Raw genomic sequence first — 15069 nt, forward strand, 5'->3', positions numbered from 1 at the left:
GACAAATGCAAAAGCCTGACAAGCACTATGATTACTATGATTACTTTACTTCACTTTACAGAGATAATGCCACGGCAGTAATTAATAGTCATTTTCTGTCATTTTTAAAGATTCAAATTAAAAAATTTAAATTAAAAAATGAAAAAACAGCCTTGGTTTTGTTGGGGTGAGTATCTACCAGCTTTACTCACAGTTCGGGAGTGATCTTGACCTGATCCTTGTAGAACTGCTCTAGGTGAGTGGGTTTCTACATGTGTTGTTACTGGGACCCAATTGGGTTTCCCAAATTGGCCCCATTGTTACAGCCAACTTTATTGCCCCATGGGTCCTAGCTATGCCCCATACAGTGGGGAAAAAAGTATTTAATCAGTCAACCAATTGTGCAAGTTCTCCCACTTAAAAAGATGCAAGAGGCCTGTAATTAACATCATAGGTAGACCTCAACTATGAGAGACAAAATGAGAAAATAAAATTCAGAAAATTACATTGTCTGATTTTTAAAGAATTTATTTGCAAATAATGGTGGAAAATAAGTATTTGGTCACCTACAAACAAACAAGACCTGTAACTTCTTTTTTAAGAGGCTTCTCTGTCCTCCACTCATTACCTGTATTAATGGCACCTGTTTGAACTCGTTAACAGTATAAAAGACACCTGCCCACAACCTCAAACAGTCACACTCCAAACTCCACTATGGTCCAAAGAGCTGTCGAAGGACACCAGAAACAAAATTGTAGACCTGCACCAGGCTGGGAAGACTGAATCTGAAATAGTCAATCAGCTTGGTGTGAAGAAATCTACTGTGGGAGCAATAATCAGAAAATGGGAGACCTACGAGACCGCTGCTAATCTCCCTCGATCAGGGGCTCCACGCAAGATCTCAGCCTGTGGGGTCAAAATGATCACAAGAACGGTGAGCAAAAATCCCAGAACCACACGGGGGGACCTAGTGAATGACCTGCAGAAAGCTGAGACCAACGTTACAAAGGCTACCGTTAGTAACATGCTACGCTGCCCCGGAACTCAGATCTTGCAGTGCCAGGCGTGTTCCCCTGCTTAAGCCAGTACATATCCGGGCGCGTCTGAAGTTTGCTAGAGAGCATTTGGATGTTCCGGAAGAGTATTGGGAGAATGTCTTATGGTCAGATGAAACCAAAGCAGAACTGTTTGGTACAAACACAACTCGTTGTGTTTGGAGGAGAGTGAATGCTGAGTTGCATCCAAAGAACACCATACCAACTGTGAAGCATGGGGGTGGCAACATCATGCTTTGGGGCTTTTTCTCTGCAAAGGGACTAGGACGACTGGTCCGTGTACATGAAAGAATGAATGGGGCCATGTATTGTGAGATTTTGAGTGCAAACCTCCTTCCATCAGCAAGGGCATTGAAGATGAAACGTGGCTGGGTCTTTCAGCATGACAATGATCCCAAGCACACTGCCAGGGCAACAAAGGAGTGGCTTCGTAAGAAGCATTTCAAGGTCCTGGAGTGGCCCCATAGAAAACCTTTGGAGAGAGTTGAAAGTCTGTGTTGCCCGCCAACAGCCCCAAAACATCACTGCTCTAGAGGAGATCTGCATGGGCCAACATACCAGCAACGGTGTGTGCCAACCTTGTAAAGACTTACAGAAAACGCTTGACCTCTGTCAAGTATTGAGATGAACTTTTGTTATTGACCAAATACTTATTTTCCACCATTGTCTGATTTTTAAAGAATTTATTTGCAAATAATGTGATTTCCTCATTTTGTCTATTATAGTTGAGGTCTACCTATGATGTCAATTACAGGCCTCTCTCATTTTTTTAAGTGGGAGAACTTGAACAATTGGTGACTGACTAAATACTTTTTTCCCCACTATGTTGTGAAAGATGATCCAGAGCAGCCATAGTGAAGGAGTTCAGATACTGGACTCCTTGAACATCAAGTGCCTCCCAATAGCATAACAGTGGTGACCAACAGGCCAGTGATGCCAGAGGGGAACAATGACACCGACGAGTGGTACAGAAGCAACTGAAGCGCCACTGGGGACCAGTTAACCTCTCCAGTTAACCCCTTCAGTCACCAAAGTCCATGCCATGTTGTGTTGTTAGAGTCACCTGGGCCTACACATGCTCTATAAAAAAAAAAAAAAAATGTCTTGGCTGGGGGCCTACCTTAGCCAAAGCCTAATTTCACAGCTAACTAATAAAACTGCGATCCTGTACATGAGGTTGAGTTCATCCAACCCCAACGGCCAACCAGTTGGTTGCTTTGATAGTGCCATCATGCCTTGTGGTTTTCCTTCTAAAGATGAAACTTAAGAGCAGCAGGAACAAAGGTCAAGTGAGGGGCTACCATGGGTCAACCCCAGTGGTTCTGGATCTGTCAAAATAGAGGGTGAAGAGAAGAAGAAGGAAGAATATTGCACACACACACCCCCGGCCTGCAAGGTTTGTCAGCGGGTTTATATGTGAGATTACACCAATTAATTGTGTGTGTGTGTGTGTTTTAAGGATGGTTCAGATGATGAGATCATACTGTGTGTCATTAGGAAATTGTATATGTGGTAATGGAAGCCAGCAGCAGGCTGAGAGATGTCACAGTCACTCTTGTCTGGCAGAGAAGCATGAGTTTGCATAGGAAGAGGCCAACACACACACACACACAAACACACACACACACACACACAGCAGGGGTTTAAAGCAGTTACATGTACAGACACCAACCATTGCACAACCTTTCACAGAGGATTGGATCTGAACACAAATCCAAAACACACACACACACACACACACACACACACACACACTTACTTGGTGGAATGGGGCAACGGGGGTCCCTCTCATCCCTCCTAAATGAACCTTCACAGATAAGTAATGGTGTAAGGGATCAGATACGAGGGTGTTGGGGATATGTCTGGCAGACGCTTTTCCATTTGCCAAGTCGCAGCTGCCAGGTGAGGATATAGACAGGCAGCGTATTAATACACACATTCACACACACAGAGGTTTATGGGGTCGTTAATGTTCACACCTTTTCACAAGGGCTAATGGATGAGTGGATTTGGAGCATGTGCGACACACAAATCCATTTGCCATCTTCCTCATATGAGAGAGAGAGAGAAAGAGAGGCCTGAGTGGGTGCTCATGTGAGGCTCACATGAGTGCAACGTGAGCTAGGGAGTTGCCAGGTGGGCATGGGGTCTGAGTGGGTTCCTACATGTGGCGTTACTGGGACCCAGTTGGGCTTCCCAAATGGACCCAACTGTTACAGCCCACCTTAATCTCACATGGGTTCCATCTAGGTTGTGAGTGCAATGTACAGCTCAGATGGGGCTCATGTTTATCCAGTCCTGGTCCAATCACTGACCCTGGTGGGTATCCAAGTGGGGTCAACATGGAACCTGAGGACAAAACCTTTTGGGTTCCAGTTAGGCTTTCCATACAGGCCCCATATGGACATAAGTGAAATAATAGACACAAAAAAGGGAGAAATGGATATTGTGAAAGAGCAAGAAAATAGTAAAAATTGAGAAAGTGAAAGAAAAATGTATAATAAGTAAAGCATGGGAATGCAAGTCTACGTTGTGACCATTACTTTTTGAAAGAGATATTGTTTTCACATCATGAACATTACAAAAGCAACAACTTGTTTTATTTCTGTGGGATGTCACCATCGGGACTCCGTAAAGAAATAGTAAAAATGCATATGATAAACAATAATCACAATTTAATTACACTGGTTTTGGAAAATAACAGAAATTATTTTTAAATTAACTACTCAACTGTTATTATAACTGTATTATGGTGACAATTTAAATTTACTTTGTTTTTTTATTTATGCAGTTTTCTTAAAATATTATCAAATGGATGTAGAATTGCACTAATATACTGTCAATTAAACATGATAATATAAAGGTTTATAGTTTCTACCATTATATCAATTCAAGTTATTAGTTTTGTTTGTAGGTACTGTTATAATTTGGCCAAATGACTTGCAGCAATGGCTGGCAAACAAAAACTGTAAAATTAAAGACAGTAGGGTAACAGCCAATTATTTACATTCAGATGCATTTAAAACATAGTCAACTAACATTCAGTTGAGCATCAGGTGAGCATCCACTAGGCATCCATGATGAACTGTCAAAGTAAAGTGATACCCTTCATAAAAGTCACCTGTGACATGCCCCAACCAATACTGATTTTATTTGAGAAAAAAAATCTTCAATAATCAATATAAAAAATATAAAATCAAGGTCAGATCTTTACATAAACACAAACCACACCCCCCTCCTCTCTGATTCCGATCCTTTCTAGCAACAACGTAGTCTTCTAATTCAGTCTCTGACGCATCTGCCGTATTTCCCAGCCACGTTTCCGAAAAAAACATCAAATGTCTGCCCTACTTTGAATGGCGAGAAGGCGAATGGCGAATTTCATGAAGCTTAGGTAGGAAGCTCCGCACATTTAGATGTAAAATATGCCAGTTTCACCAAGGTGAAAGATGTCCTCTGAAGCGTTTCTCACCGAAGGCGATGGGTTCCCAGCAGGGATCACTCGTGGGCTCCTGTCCATTACAGACTTACCCCGGATCACCTGGCGGACTGCTTTAAACTTGAGAAAGTCTGTGTTGTCGACCCATCCAAGCACCTCCATCTGCCCTGCTTTCCACCTCTATTTACCTTCACATTTGAACTTTTACGCGCCAAAAAGCTCGATTCTCTCCCTCGACTCCTCTCATGAGCTGATACTTGAGCTTTACCAATGAGGGGATCCAGCTTGTTTTTCATGTAAATGCAATTTATGTCTATAGTGCTGCAAACAATACTCTGCTTCACGGTTTTTACTGGGTCTGGACATTGATGAATGTCACTGGACAATAAAATAGCACAGTTATATAATTAATAGATCACTGTTACAGATCACTACCAAACTCATCATTATACTATGCCAAGACAGAAATATAGTTTTCCCCATTCCAGAGGCATGAATTAGTCGTGCAAGTTAGTAAGTTTTATTTTCACAGCAATTTGGTAGCTTGTTTGTAGAGCTGTTTAACAGAAATATGTCACAGTTGGGTACAGTATAGTATAGCATGGTTAGAGAGGATTTTGTCATTTATGGTTCATTTAATAAAAGCAAACTCTCTCACACATTCCCTCTTATTGACCATAGTCACTTTTGTGGCCTCTGTTATTCCAAAAGAGGCGAGTTCAGGAAAATTCTGTCTCCCTGTGCTCTGACAGCAACTCTAGACTGAACTACACCTTCAATACAGGCCTTATGCGTCCCTAACCTCTACATTTCTATATGCATATGATGAGGGCAGAGTAGACAGCAGGACACAGACAATGTCTAAGAGGGTATGGGCCTGCAATACGTTCGGGAACCACTGTATTATACCAACCAATCAACCCTAGTTCCCTTCCTTTAAGTGGTTTCCCTGCTTCAAGTCACCCATTTCAGTTGCAGAAGGGCTGGGAAATTGACTGATTAGTTAAAGTGTATTAGAGGTGTGTGTGTGTGTGGGGGGCGGACAACAAACATGCAGGGTATGAGCCCTTCAGGACCAGGTCTGGAAACCTCTACACACTGCACATCAAGCCCGCTGGGTCCCACACTTCCAGAAGCTGTTTGATATTCTGCTGGTGTTTGGATCTCACGCAGGCAACGCTAAACTCTCAACAATACCAGTGACCACACACAAAACAGAGGCACCATGGGACAAGTCACTGTCTGACAACATGTGCGAGAGAGCGAGAGAGATTCCTCTCGAAGAAGAAGAAGAAGGGGGGAAAAAAATTCTCTCCTGCTAAAGGTGGGTATTAAGAGTCTACGAGACAGAAAAATCAATAATGGCAGCCACCCAGACAGAGGAAAGGATGATGAGGGAGACAGAAAGAGAGAAGGAATTCCAATGCGGAGCAAAGTCTCAGCATAACCGATGGAACCCTGAGAAGAAAAGAAAAGTTAAAGGACAATCAAAAGACACCGACCTTAAAGTAACACTGTTGTTTTGAGGGATAAGAAAAGCATGTAAGAACATTGGCCCCTATTCTGTAGAGGGGAAAAACCATTCTACGGTTACGGCTACAACTGCCGAAATAGGTCACCGCTGGAAGGGATGCAAGACTGAATCCGTGGAGCAGAACAAAGTCAAAGGTCGGGCGGACTCGAGAGGGTACAAACCAGGGCGCTTTCTCAATACCTTATTCAAGGTGCATAGAGTGGACGCCTCGCTCATGCAGCATGTCTTATACTCTGTGCATGTCACGTCAGACAGAGTTGGTTTTCTCTTGAGCTTGAGGTGGAACAAACTATCCCTGGCTTTCAGTACTGCAGAGGGCCTCATGGTCCGATTGTGTGCCTAACCAGTTTTTGTTTGTCATTAGCAAAACTTTAGCCGAAGCCTGCACAGCTCTGCCTGTGTGGCAGCTATTTTACAAAACAGAACAGCCACAATAAAATAAAGTTACTGACTGCTGGTCGCATCTAAGGATTGTTCTTGTTTCAGAAAAAAAAAATCCTTGTTCAAGGGGTCAAAGGAATTATCTGCAGACCTAAGAAACAGGACTGTCTCAGAGCGTGGATCTGGAGGAGGGTGTAGAAAATTTGCTACAGCCTTACTGGCACCAAAGAACACCGTGACCACCATAATGTGTAAATGGAAGACGTTCAGAACCACCAAGAACCTTCCTAGACCTGGCCGCTCGGCCAAACTGGGCGATCAGGGAAGATGGGCCTTGGCCAGGGAGGCGAGCAGAATCCGAAGGTCACTCTGACAGAGCTCCAGCATATCCTGGTGGAGAGGGGAGAAGCTTTCAGAATATCAATGATTGAGGTAGCACTCCACAAATCAAGCCACTCCTTAGTAAAAGGCACATTACAACCCGACTGGAGTTTGCCAAAAGGCACCAACAGGACTCTCAAACCACGTGAAGCATGATTCTCTGGTCTGATGAAACCAAACCCGAACATTTTGGCCTATATACCAAGAGTCCCGTCTGGAGGAAACCAGCCACGGGACCGGGGCAACTATTCCTGTTTCCCTGACAAATTCAGCCAAATAGACTGAGGTCCTTGAAGAAAACTAGCTCCAGAGCACTCTGGACCTCAAACTGGGGCAAAGGTTTTCCTTCCAACAGGACAACAACCCGAAGCACACAGCCAAGAGAACAAAAAAAGTGGCTTCAGAGGAAGTCTGTGAATGTCCTTGAGTGGCCGAGCCACAGCCCAGAACTGAATCCAATTGAACATCTGTGGAAGGAGCTGAAAATGGCTGTATATCGACGCTCCCCATCCAACCTGACAAAGCTTGCAAGGAGGAATGGGCAAAAATATCCAGAAGCGTGTGTGCCAAGCTCTTAGCTTCTTTCCCAAAATGACTTGAAGCTGTAATTGCAGCCAAAGATTTATCAACCAAGCATGAGGCTAAGCGTGTGTACGGATATGTAACCCCTAAATAACCTATTTTCATCATTAAAGATTGAATACTTTATATATCTATTGTAGAGCAAGTTTGTAACGCAACAAAATGTGGTGAAAGGGGTGTGCAGACTTTCCAGCTTGACTGTATAACTAAGTCTAACCCTAAAAGGTTAACGTTAGGTGTAGGGTTACATTCAGTAGACAATAATTTACATTCAACGAGTTCAGTTGCATATACTACTTCTTACATTCAATACATTCAGTTGAATGTAATATGAACATCTACAAGGCATCTATAATGGACCATCCAAGTAAAGTCCACATATAAAGCATCAACAAAACTCAATTTCAATTTATATGTTTTTTTCTACCTTAAAAATATCCAGTTTATGAGGCAGCACTGGAGCACAAGTAGAGAATAAACTCCACACCAGTCAAAGGACGACCTCAGGGCAACAGGCTAAACACAAGCCAGCAGCCTGACACATCTCTGCCTCAGATACTCACTCATCATTATTCAGCATCATATTCGCCCCTCACTTCCACACACATCCAAGAGAGAGCCCATTCCTCACTCTGACTACAGGAGAACAAAATCCCTCTATCTTCATTAAAAATTCATCCATTTTATTGGTTTCTCCCTGAGCTAGCGGTGGACCTCCTGGAAGCAGGCCATCAGCCACTTCTAGAAAGGTCAAATATGTGAAAGAAAGACAGACAGGGAGAGGCACTGACTCACTCATGATATTAATACTGTACATCATAAGCCATGCTAGGGACTGATCCTCCATTTCTGCGTCCAGAAGGTCGCCAGAATCACCTCATACACTACGTAGTCCAGTGACGAAACAGTCTTCCCTCCTCATTGAAGCGTAAATATGGGCACAACAATACAAATCTCACCTGCAGAATTAAACTTCTGTTATTATAGTAAGGGGTTGACCGCCTGTAATAACAGTGCACATGTCCTATGTTTATAAAAGCTTCATTCGTTTGAGTGGCAGAACGTTAACTGCCAATCAAAAAGCCGAAGTGATATAGGTGATACACTGTGAATCTCACTATGGTGTCATCTTTCAAAACAATGACAAAAATTTCTTGTTCTTGATACAGGGATAAAACACCGCTAAGCTGGGCTGGGCAAGGCCAAGTAATGCAGCTTCTTAGAGCCATTTTCTCTTTCCCACAAAACCCACAATAATGAAAAATCTAAGATAAAATAACAGGGCTGTAAATATTCTTGTAAAATTGCATGTGGGCATTTTTTGCCCCAATCAAAAACACATACTTAGTGTTTAGACATCAAATAACAACAACTTATTAAAATACCTAACAAATGCGGTACCCAAAAATGACAGCATGATACTTGCTTTAGGCCATTTGCAACTAACCCGGCAAACAATACTGGAGTTCAGACAATATATTAGCAATGTTGTAAAAATGACCGTGTAATTTTCTCAAACTGTCAATTATCCAGGCCATTTTGGACCATTTCAGTTGGACACAAGCGCCAACACCAAGACACCTAAACGTCATATGGGTCACGTCATGTTCTTGCACGGTCACTCAGTCTGTGAGGACGGCCTGCTCTAGGCAAATTTACACATGTACCACATTCCATCCATTTCTTAATGACGGTTTTAACTGCAGATGATGTTCAGTGACTTGTTCTCTTCCATAGCCTTTTCCTCAGAGTTGTGTGGATTGTTCTTTTGTCTTCATGGTGGATTTGTAGCCTGGAATACTGTTTAACCAGTGACTGGACCTTCCAAACTGCCTGAACTACCTCTGTTGAATAAGAGGATACGGTTTTCCCCGCAATGTAAGAACTCAGCCAGTTTGCCCCGCTTTGCATGTAGTTACCGATCAGTAATCCTTAGTGTGTAATAAAAGGCAAAGAGCAAGGGCAGAAAATTTATGTAATAGCTTATTGTGCATTATATATTTTTATTAATTAATTTATTATATATATTATATATATATATATATATATATATATATATATTATAATTAAATTAATTTATGACAAATTCTATTGACCATGATCCCATTTATAAACAGCAAGAAAAGGGGAAAACATCCAAGGGGGTGAATACTTTTTATAGGCACTGTATACTGCGTACAGTTAAGAATCAGGTCACATGTCAAGACATATTTTCTGCAAAAAGCCAAGTGTTTGATGGAATGTGTAGAATATTGGGCAGTAGACAGCAAATACTAGGGAGTATTTTTTTATGTATGAGAGAGAAAGGGGGGAAAAATGAGATTGTAAACACTAACAGTCCGTAATTGAGCGCTGATTAAAGACTAAGTGGGCACTGTAAGCATTAACACATTGAGGAGGATGGGGATGTAATTTGAGCCCAGGCTCTTAGAGATAATTACCAGCAATCTCATCAGCCGCCTTCCCATCTCGCCCGTCTCATCCTAACCAAGTCGGATATATCTGACTTCTATTACATTAGCAAATGAATCACTGGACCACGACAATGTCCTCTACTGGCAATCAAGTTTGCCATTACAAACACATCCGCCATCTCAATGCAGAAGTTGAAACCACACTCGCACACTTGTCTGTACAGTCTGAAACACTCAAGCCATTAATTCGGCTGTAATTTACTCTCTCTTACCGTCGTCGCTCGATACAAACAGCCCTGTCTCAGTAAAACACTTGTAAAAGAGACTGGAGAAATATAACACTAATTGGGAGACGAGAGCCGCATTAGGGAGGAGCGCAGGGAGACTGTGTCCATAAACACTGACCGGAGAAAGGTATCTGTATGGATTACGTCTGCATGGCCAGTCAACCTTTGCACTCCAGTGTGAGTCCAGCTTGTTTGAGGTGCTGCAGATTTGGGAGGCACTGCAGATGGACTGGATGGTAATACCCTGTCTGAACGTCTGCCAATTTCTCCCTCAGTTATGGAACAGGGCTCAACAGTAGTCTAGGTTTTTGCAGTAATTACTATGCTCCATGGACCCAACCACCCACCCCCCTCCAGAAAAAACAGCAAAAGTGTGCCCAGATGATCCATTCTTTAAAATCATGTCAAAAGCTATGCCATAGGAACCTCTTTTTGGTTCCCCTAAAAGATCCCATTTGAACAAGGGAATGCTTTTTCACCATATGATACTTCCTGGAACCTTTATAAGGTGGAAGTTCTTTACAACTCTCCATATTTACCACATTTACATACAGGGTTTTACAATGTAGTACCCTCAACTGAAGGTGGGGGCCAATATTACGTTTTCTGTGCCTCGCATGAATGATGTGTTAAAAAAAAAGGAATTTGGAATAGATGGATGCGCTATATGAAGAAGATACCACCCTTGTGACTATATACACCCATTAAACAAATGAGATTCAAGAGTTCTTTGGTAAAAAGCAATGCTCTAATGTCTAGTAGAAAACCTTCCCTGGACAGTAGAGACAGTTACTTCAACAAAAGCAGGATATATATATATATATATATATATATATATATATATATATATATATATATATTTTTTTTTTTTAATTCCCTTTAGTTCATAAGAAACAATGAATGAGCAGGTGTCCCAATACTTTTGTCCATGTGGTGTACTCTAGGTTCTGAACTATATGTACATCACTATTATTATTATTATTTTATGTCAGATGGAATTTTATCATTCTAAGCCTATGGTATACTAGGCCAGTGGTCCCCAACCCTGGACCATGCACATTTCCCTTGCTCCCAAAACATCTATGATCCACATGATCATGAGTTGAAGGTGGTGTGTTAGAGAAGGAAACCACAAAAATGTGCAGGGCAGGGGTTCCTCCAGGGTTCTTCCATGACCAGGGTTGGGATCCACTGCGCTAAGCTATGTCTTGCCAAGCCTAAGTGATGACCCTGCGACCTCTTAAGACAATGTTGTTCTTTCTCTCTAACGTGGTCATATCCTGACTGCCTGATGATCAGTCATGTCCAGTGCGAATCTCCTCACCTGTTACTCATACTGGAAACTACTACACTTGCTCCTTGCTACTACACAGCTCCTGTCTCGTCCTGTCTCAGTTTCTTCTCATCTCCTCTACCTTGCTCACACAATCCTGTGACTGTATCTACTGCAAAATATACAAATATCTATTACGATCTACAGCCTCGGAAGCTACATGATCTCATTTCCACTCACTGGCCAATTTTATGTGTAATTCCAGACTGTAGGCTCTGTATCTGCCGTCATTTACAGTTTACCACCTGTAGCAAATGAATCATTGGTCAGTTTCTGGCCACAGAACTGCTGATGATGAGCTATGATTTGGGTGGTGAACTCTCAGCACTGGGGTGAAACCGACAAGATCAATGTGGAGTGCAGTTCTGAGGTCAGAAACCGACCACTGATGAAGTGCAAGAGGATAGCCAGCAGGGATGGACCACAGTCTAGCAAATTAGACCTATAAGGTAGATGTATTTTCTAATACAGTGCAAATTAAATTAAACTGGAGGTACAGCTTATGCAGACACCGAAGGCTAATGACTATAAGTAGGCTAACAAGAATCAAACATCTCATTAATATTTAATGTTATGCAGAACAATTTAAACTGCAAGATTTATTATTACTTTTTTTTTATACACTGCAGATTTTATCTGGTGCAACTCACTAATGCACATTTGACTCTTGGGCCATCTGCCTACTTGCCTGAGAGATTCCTCTGCCTGAGCAGTAGGTGTGTGTGCACATACACATACACACACACACACACACACACGCTCACTCCCTCTGTCTGGCTGGCGGGCAGAATGCTGTTTGAAGATGCTGTTTGATGAGTTTCTCTCGGCTGAAACGCTAATTTGAGGAAGAGGGCCAACACGGAGTCGCGAGGAGGGAGCAGAAGGGCTTTCGCATTCCTCCAGTCGTTCAAACACCTCGTCCATATAATCCCACTAAGCCCGGCACAGCCTGAGCAGCATGCTTCTGCTGAGGAAGAGAGGCGAGATGTAGAGCATGAGGCATGTGCACATAAACCCCTGCAGAGGAAACCACAACAACCTTCAGATGGATGGAACAATGGGAACAGCGCTGGCTGTGAAACTTACAGCACATACACAAGGGAGTGAAGTGGAACTCACTGAAACTCACAACAATTTAAAGGAAAGTTCAACAGATTGTTTTAGTCTTTTCCCCAAACCAGTTGCCTACACACCATGTTTATAGGTTAAGGAAGCCATTCAGAGTGGCTTAACGTGAAACCTAATGATTCAAAGTTCTTTACAGTGGGCATGGTCGAAGCTAAGGGGTCAAATGGGTAAATTTCATTTACGATACCAACCACCAGTGAACCCAGTGAAAGTCTTCAGAGGTCTACATGTAATATTGATAATGGTAAAAAGGTTGTATTACCAATCTGGGCCTACAACACTCAATAAGAGCTACCGTCAAACAAGCAGCGTAGTCATAACTATAGTGTCTGATAGCTCTCTGTGGTGAAGTATCCACTGTAAACAATTCTGACTCAAAGACCCCTATTTACACCTGGTCACTTCATGCATCTAGAGTATCAGGATTACAGCAGTGTAAATGCATTAGACAACCGAAACCCAACCCAGTAAAACTGTAACATCAGTAATAACGGCAACACACAAGCAGATTTGCATTTTCCCTCTCACACAGTTGAACCGTATATATGCATGTGGCTAAAATCTGATTAGGATACAATCTAGATACTAGGTCACATGGGGCCCGGTTACACCTGTCATTAACATGCATTTTGTATCCGTACAGTATCTGGATCTGCTTTGACTGGATTGAAATAAGCCACCAGTGTGACCACATGAGGTCCGATTTTACTTTCCCGCATAAAAGCACACAAATGCTTACATCATTTCTGTTGTACTTTCTGTAAACAGTTTCTCATCAGAATTGACTGAACAGTTTAGAGGAACGGTGGTGATTCTACAGCACATGCACAGATGGTTCTCATATTCCCTCGACTCGATCAGTAAATTCAGTAAAATCTGTTTTTTTTTTACGCAAGGGAACAAACTCTGTAATACTGTTCTCACCTACCGGTAAATAAGCATCAGCACAAGCGCATACTGGTGCACATACAAAAACACACACAGTCACAGTGTGAGGGAAACTGGGAGAACAAGAGGGAGAGAGGGGTAATTATTAAGATCTATAGTAATAGTAATTACTTGGCCTATCTTTTTTTTTCCCCTCGGCAGACGTACTTCTGCTTGCCTGATGGAATCCAATCTCAGACCACACACTCTGTTTACACTTGTATTAAATGTAGATGAGATCCGATTCTGACCATCCTGGAACGGGGTTTGAGTGATCCAATCATAACCTGATCGCAATGCGTCTTGGACAAGCAAAATCCGAACATGATCTGATCACCAAAACCCATGTGATTGCCAGATGTAAATAGGCTCATGAAGTGACCAGGTGTCAAAGGGGTTTCTCTAGGCTAGAGCACATCACATAGAATCACTTTTAACGACTTTTGTTAAATCTTAACGTTACAAAAAAGCAGATTTTTGTGGGAAAATAAAAAAAAAATCAGTAGAATTCAGCAGTGTCAATTAGCACACAACAATAATCAACCTTGAGTGACCTCAGTCTGTAGCAAAACAAGCACAAAAGGCCCCAAATCTTTAGTATGATAGTGAACAGGTTGAATGAATGAATGAAATCAGGCTCTTATTGCTGGCGTAAGCATTAGGAAGATCACTCCTCTGTGGCCAGGAGTCCAAAAAGAAAGACTCCCTAAACAAAGGGGGCATAACTGACCTCACTCGGGCCTAGCTAGCCAGCACGGTCAACTGAGTCAGCGATGTTTAGTAAATATTAGGCTCCCAATACATGTGGGGTCATTAACAGTACAGGGTGCCTTTGGGGGTGTGTTGCAGAACAGCTAATGAAAAAAACTGGGCCCTGTCCCTGTCCCTGTCTAACCTGACTCCTTTTTGTGGGACAGTTACCAATATTGCTCTTCGATATTTCCAAACCTGTGACCTAGAACACACTGAGCTGTCAGATATACACTTACTCGAATATCACTTGCTGATGCAGTATTCTGTCAATGGTCTGTTTATATAGTGTGTAGTGCGGTGCTGAACACTGTAAATAAGCACTTTTGAGAAATGGGGCATACTTGAACACTTCCCAGTAAGCATTTAAACGAGCACACTAGTACACAAGTGCATGTGAGATCTTTTGGAACAGTCGAAAACATGGTTTCGGGTAATAAACGTCCAATGCTTTAAATTAGATCTTTTCCCAACCTGTTCTTTGACATGGTTGTTCCATAGACCAGGTGTTTGCCAACGCCGGTCGTGAAGTACCCCCGCTTCTGCACATTTTAGAGCATTCCCCCTCATTACTTAATAATGCAGCCCAGTTTCACAATTTCGATTTCAGCACTCTGCGAAAAGTCACAGCGGAACAGATCTGCAGTAGCTGTCAGAAGGTGGCCAACTTCTGAGAGTTCTAGCTCTGCTAGTTAGAGGAGAATATTGAGAGGAGGCTATGAGACGGGTGTGATGTCTGTGCAGTATCAGTCCATCACAGCCTTAGTGATCAGACACATTAACTGAGTTTACACGCACACAGAGGGGTTGATGTCTGTGTGACTGTGCCTCAGTTTGAGAACTTAGAGCACAGTTGTAGAAAATAACAACTGGGGTTAC

This window comes from Salminus brasiliensis, chromosome 4, assembly GCF_030463535.1.
Source record: "Salminus brasiliensis chromosome 4, fSalBra1.hap2, whole genome shotgun sequence".
Classification (NCBI taxonomy): Eukaryota; Metazoa; Chordata; class Actinopteri; order Characiformes; family Bryconidae; genus Salminus; species Salminus brasiliensis.